Source organism: Schistocerca cancellata, chromosome 1 (genome assembly GCF_023864275.1).
Source record: "Schistocerca cancellata isolate TAMUIC-IGC-003103 chromosome 1, iqSchCanc2.1, whole genome shotgun sequence".
In the NCBI taxonomy this organism is placed as follows: domain Eukaryota; kingdom Metazoa; phylum Arthropoda; class Insecta; order Orthoptera; family Acrididae; genus Schistocerca; species Schistocerca cancellata.
This window is the reverse complement of record NC_064626.1, coordinates 464,464,548-464,471,555: the sequence shown is the minus strand read 5'-3', so window position 1 is coordinate 464,471,555 and position 7,008 is coordinate 464,464,548. Positions and strand designations below refer to the sequence as shown.

Genomic DNA, 7,008 nt, shown 5'->3' with positions numbered 1-7,008 from the left:
TCCAACGACATTTCGCTTGACGCCATTAAGTCGAAGATGGCGTTCGCCAGATTTCCAAGGAAAATCCAGACCACTTTCCCACGCTGAAAAATAATATTCTATCATTATTTTTGCTCGAGACATGCATCTCCTTTCATTACGGGACTTATAGGCCTTTTTTCTGTTTTGTTCATTAAATGAGATAGCTCAATGTGGTTGTACTTACAGTTCAAAAACTTACGATTTCGCGCCTCAGGCTGTTCGCACGTTAAACAGGGAGCTTCGAAAACCTCCTTCCTGTCAAGGGATAACGGGTGGGAGGAAATGCCGCCACGTTCAGCAAGAGCCGTTTGTAGAAAAACAACTTGGAGTGCGACGCATTGGCGCCTGCTGCGAACCGAGTCCGCCAGATCGGTGCCACCTCTGGCTTTCCTGTATGCCACACTCACTTGTCGCTACCTCGTATCTTGACCTTTCTGATAAATTTCTTTCACGGCATCTGAGATTCGTCTCTTGCCTGCCCATGCAACTTTTCTCACTATACTGTGTTTTTTTTTCAGTGCCAAGATCATTTCTAGTGCTTAGGACAACACCTTCGAGTGAGCTAAAGCAAATGGTTAGTTTATGATGGTTCATTGGACAGTGAAGATCGGGTCCCTGCTAGGTTTCACAGGATTCGTAATGCGAGAGTTAAGTCAAGAGTTAAGAAATTAATGTAAAGCCACTGAGAAAAGATGTTATAAAGTGCATTGAATACAATTCGAGCAGGTACACCTAAAATGGAAGTAACATTAAAGTACTGAAAAGGATTGTTTCAAAAATATCGAAAGACGTTTCCCTGTAACAAAAGAGAAATGCTATCTTGATCACTTTCGTTAATGGGATAGCCAGTTTTGACCCTTTCCTGGTTATATGCATTTTATTAACTATGAATTACCCGGAAGAGCAGGTGGTTAGCTGGTAGCTCAAGTGAATCTTCGCCAACTTATGACGAACGCTCCGTGGTAATTCGTAATTTATTGATATGAGGTTGAGCAGAGAAAGGTCGAAAACGGTTATCCAGTAAAATAAAAAAGTGGTCTAGATGGTTTTTGTATTTCTAGTGAAACTGGTAACGGTATTCTGTAGACATTGTGCCTTCATTTATGAAACAGGAGACGTTTGGTGCATATGCATGCGGAGAAAATGTCTGCAGGCAATGCGAGACACTCTCTCTAAACAAAGACTGCGAAGGGAGTAAGAGTATGGCTGGTTTTGCCAACCTACAATTCTCTTTAGGTGTCGCAGGTGAACATATATAGGTCAAGCACATGTGCTACATTTATAAATTTCCTATAAATTCGGATGTTCTTAAGATGTCCCTTGCCACAGAAACCAGCGCTTGATTTTGAATTAACAATCAAGAATTTTTTGAGAATAAACTGTCTGGAACCGCGCGACTGCTACGGTCGCAAGTTCAATCCTGTCTCGGGCACGGATGTGTGTGATGTCCTTAGGTTAGTTAGATTTAAGTAGCTCTAAGTTCTAGGGGGCTGATGACCTCAGATGTTAAGTTCCATAGTGCTCAGAGCCATTTGAACCATTTGAGAATAAACTTTTCACTCTGCAGCGGTGTGTGCGCTGATATCAAACTTTCTGGTAGATTAAAACTGTGTGCTGGACCGAGACTCGATCTCGGGACCGTTGCCTTTCGCGGGCAAGTGCTCTACTAACTTTTTTTAATTTATATAGATATCAATGTGCGAACAGTCATATTTAGTCAAGCCTGGAAAACTAAAACTGAATGAAGATAGCAAACATAAATAACATGAAACTGAAGCTGCCACTTCGTAGTTAGGCTTCCCAGCGACTGCGCCCACGGATAAAGATAGTTCAATGTATGATCGTTTGCAGTTCGCTCTGACCTCATCTACCACTGCCTGGAACATTGCAACTACACGTCGGACTGTGAAAGGCACTCCATAGGTAGTTTGCGAAGCATTGTCAATATCTGGTATGTATGGTAAGAGCACGATGTCTTTCTTGCAAATAGAGACAGAAGTCAAGTAAATTATTCAGCTCGTCACGATAGAGGTAATGGACCGCATGTCCACGCATCCAAGTGACGGAGTTGGTCCGAGTCTTGGGGTAAAATGTCTCATCCGCAAACAATAACATGGGTGCAGATACATGCTTCGGCGTAACGCGCAAGAGATGGGCCAGCATCTGCCGCACTAGGTGCCAAACCGGCTCCGCCTCTCCATAGCTGAGGCGGTGCTCGTCAGAATCTACTGTATTACAATCCACACAATTCGGAGATTCTGCCATGTGGATATTGTAGAGACATTCTTGCGTCACCATCTCCCCATTAACGATTACGTACCATTGGGAAACACCATCTGAATCAAGTAAGGCATCGTGTACAGTCTTCCACACCACGCGCCACCGTACATCAGGATATTTTAGTTCGACCACATTTAGGGGGCGGCGTTGCAGCATGTCGTGATATAGGCGTCGAGTTGTGGCGATTCGTGGTGTCGTGAGTGCTACACTGGAATAACTTTGTTATAAATAGAAACGTCCTTTATAAGTGAGGAGCGCTGGGATGTCCTGTAGCGGCACCGGCGCTCTTAGTGAAGCAGGTCGTAGCGCCGTCAGAAGCAAACTCGTGAGGCATGTAGGAAAACGGCGCAGCAGACATAAATGTGAGCTAACATAGAGGACAATGGCCCTGTCATGGACGTTAACTAGACCGAAACGACTTTTCTCCTTGGGGAGGGTAAGATATACGTATCTGATCTTCAGTAACATACCAGCGCTGACGAAGTATCCCAGCGCTGCCATAATGCTGGGCGCCAAGGGATTCGGAATGAGTAGCGTGTGGGCTACATGCGGTATGCGGCACTCAAGGTATACATTGCCATAATGCACCCGCTGAACGATGTTGAGGGATCGCAAGCGCTGATTTGCAATTCCGGTCCGAATTTGGTTAAGAGGGCGTTGATAACTGAGCGTCGTCGCGCGTCGCATGCCATGTTAATTCAGCAGCGCTCTGTCTTCTTTCTGATCTAGCCACCGATGTTCAAATAGGACGGCACATGTTTCTTGAGCTCAAGTTTAATTTGGGGCACACCACTGTAGGCCTTATACGACGAAAAAGTTTTCCACTTCTCTGCAACGTGGCTGATGACATTTCCACATGGTCAAAAGGCGTCCTTCACAACTTCCTCTGGGACATCGAAGGGGAGCTCAAAAACCCTTACAGTCCTCGGGCCCATGCCTGCATGATCCACCGTCACTGCACCGATATGACCGTCAGAATGTTTGAATCAGAGTGAGTTCGCGTATTGAGACACCACTGTCACGCAGACCTCTGCACTGGTCATTTTAACATAAATCACGCTCGCCGTTATAGAAAAATGTATTTCCGACGACAGTCGCCGGATCTAAACGTAGATCGTCACGTACGAACTGTTCTATTTCATAGGCTCCAGGACGCGCGTGATCAGGTTGGAAGGTAATTCTGATCGTATCGTGGCGCCATGTGTGTGCCATAGTCGCACTGAGCTTGGAACAAATACAACTCGCGCCGCGAGAAGGGAAACACAAGCAAGCGCTCACGGTCGCACACGGCGGGGCGCAGCGGACGTCGTCACTCCACCGTAGCCGAAAGCAGACTGTACTGTGTGCCGGACCGAGACTCGAGCTCGGGACCTTAGCCTTTCGCGGGCAAGTGCTGTACCAACTGAGCTACTGAAGCATGACTCACGCCCCGTCCTCACAGCTTTACTTCCGCCAGTACCCCGTCTCCTACCTTCCAAACTTCACAGAAGCTCTCCTGCGAACCTTGCAAGACAATAGAGCACTTGCCCGCGAAAGGCAAAGGTCCTAATTTCGCCCCTCGGTCCGGCAGACAGTTTTAATGTGCCAAGAACTTTCAAGACTTTTCTGTATACAGCGTGACAACAGAATCCGAAATAATGAATGAATCCACTTACGTTCATCGTGGTGACATTTTCGTAAGAGTCACTGACAAATTCACAAAAAAATACGGTTTTGTTAACCAGAAAGATTAATACTACAGTGTACGCTGTAATCCACACAGACGCGTGACTGTACCTAACACCCACACTTGCTACACACAGTTGAGAGTATATTTCGTGTTTATTAACTCAGCAGCGCCTTGTCTTCTTTCCGATCCAGCCAACAGGAAGCCAGAGAGAAGCAACGCTTTCTTACGAAGTTACACAGAGGAAACGGTGGAATTATTCAAGGAGATATCTGGATGATGATCTACACATCAAAAATGTATACAGCTTTATATTATTGTATTTAAGGATGAATGTAGCTTTCGAATGATGTACTACTGTCAAGCAACATAGCTCGCTGAAAATTGGACCATACGTAGAATGAACTGCTGGAATAAAGAAATCATGGTAACTTAATTAAGTACGCGATAAGACGAACAGGAATGAATGACACTTTTATTCAAAGGCAACAATTACTGCTGTAACCGCGATTTATGATGGTCCTCCGGACTTTACAAAAGGAGGGTCACATTTATTAATAGGATGTGTGACCATCACAGATGGCGATGTGTGTTCTTCAGAGTCCTCCCATGCTGCCCACAAAGTTTATTAAGTAGTTCTTGTGGTAGGGCGCTTCATTACTCCACCAGTGCGGTTGCCGGCCGCGGTGGTCTAGTGGTTCCAGGCGCGCAGTCCGGAACCGCGGGACTGCTACGGTCGCAGGTTCGAATCCTGCCTCGGGCATGGATGTGTGTGATGTCCTTAGGTTAGTTAAGTTTAATTAGTTCTAAGTTCTAGGGGACTTATGACCTAAGATGTTGAGTCCCATAGAGCTCAGAGCCATTTGAAAAAAACCAGTGTGGTTGAAAACTGCTGGACGGTCGGTGGTCCATGTGAACGTGCTGCAATACGTCTTCACAGAGCCCACTTCATTCACCAAATATACTGTCGTCCAAACAGCTTCTCCACATGCGCTTTTAGATGCAGTCTCGCATTGTAATCCATACAAATGAAGTCAAGGCCGAACGCATCCCTGAATAGATGCACATGGCGAAGGAGTATAGTGCCGCAGTAGCGTTGATCAGTGAGTGTACTGTGTTTAGAGATTGGGAAATTAGTACGCCCATTTACCATTGTGCCTTCTACAACTCGGTGGCTAAAACGATTATGTTCGACAATGCTGGGCATACCCTCATATTGTGATAGGCAGTAAGAAGTAATCCTTCAAGCAACATTATCCAACACATTCATCTCAGTGTGTACTTCTTTGACTTAAATTCTGTATTATACTGTGGGCAACGGCCTTGCCACAGTGGATACACCGGTTCCCGTCAGATCACCGCAGTTAAGCGCTGTTGGGTGTGGCCGGCACTTGGATGGGTGACAAACCGGGTGGCCATGCGCTGTTGCCATTTTTCGGGGTGCACTCAGCCTCGTGATGCCAGTTGAGGAGGTACTCGACTGAATAGTAGCGGCTCCGGTCACAGAAAACCATCATAACGACCGGGAGAGCGGTGTGCTGACCACACGCCCCTCTTATCCGCATCTTCAGCTGAGGATAACACGGCGGTCGGATGGTCACGATGGGCCACATGTGGCCTGAAGACGGAGTAATATACCGTAGCAGTTCTTCGTATGTATGGTCCAAGTTTCATCGAGCTACATTACTTCAACTGTGGAACATTTTAGTGAACTCATTTACGTTCCTAAATTTTGTACATCAGTCTCTTATTTGTAATACTAAGATAGGCTTTCAAAAAATGTGTGTTAAAAATTTATTATTAATTTTCGGTATCTTATAAGTTTCTAGCTATCTGAAATTTATGGCCATGATACTCCCCCCAGGTATGCAGCTGGAGAATGTAGTCACCTTGAAACAATATGTCAACGGACCAACTGGTCGCCGTCTTCAGGTGAGTGTGCTGATGCACAGTCTCACTGGAACCAAGTTTCGAACAGAATCGGTAGTTCCTTTATACACCACGGTAGGTCCACCGCGGGTGCCCAAACAGCAGCGCTGTGGTCCTCCAGCGCAAGTGAACCAATAGCGCACCGGTGGAAGAAACAGACTAAATGACATATCGCTGGTAGAATACCAATAAAAAGATTCCGCTGATCGGAATGAAGACCATTGTTTAATGCCAGATGAAATCGGATTCCACGTCTTACATAAAGTGAAACCCTTCTGCCTATTGATAATATCATCACGTCACCGTTTTCAATAGATCCCCAGTAGTGCAAAGCAGGGGGCGTCATTTGGGTCCCATTGTATAACATCTAATATCCACCATTAAGATAGTGTTCTGCCACTGTGGATTTCTCTGGCTGGAATAAACAAGTGTGACGAAGGTGTTTACATATCGTTTCTGAATAGTATGTATAGTTTGCCCAATATAAGCCATCCCTCAATGACAATGTATTTTGCACACTCTGGGTTTCCTCAGTCCCAAGTCATCCTTCACCGACACAAGACGGGTTCTAACCTCAGTCAGTGGCATAAATACACATTTAAATTCGTATCTTCTTAAAGCTCTTGAAAGTTTCGAGTAGATACTCCTAGCAAAAGGTAGAAAAGCAACAGATTTGATACAGGAATTGGACCACCTAAAAGTTTTTTTACGCAAATGGATTACATTGACCAATAAATATACCATTCGCTACAGTTCGGATTACGGAGAAGACCACCAGGTGATGCTTTTAAATATGTTGCTTTTTTAACGTTTTCTGGGAGTATATACTATAAAATTTCAAGAATTTTAAGAAGATGTACACCAAAAGGATATTTATGGCTCTGGCTAAGATTAGAGCCCATCTTGGATTGGTAAAGTATGAATTGGGACTGAGGATACCACAAGTATACACAGGCTTATATTGGCCACACTACTGAATGAATTTCTTTATTTCCGCCACTGATCACAACACTCTTGCTTCTTACACTACCGGTCTCGGTCGGTGTTCGTCCAATACAGAATTGTGTAGTATGCAATAAATCACAAGTACAACAGATAAAATCTATAGTGGA

General features: G+C 45.0%; 1 pseudogene; it reads left to right on the top strand.

The window, feature by feature from the left end:
- Nucleotides 1–5,280: 5,280 nt before the first annotated feature.
- LOC126104544 (5S ribosomal RNA) lies at nt 5,281–5,398 on the top strand (annotated as a pseudogene).
- The last annotated feature ends 1,610 nt before the right edge of the window (nt 5,399–7,008 follow it).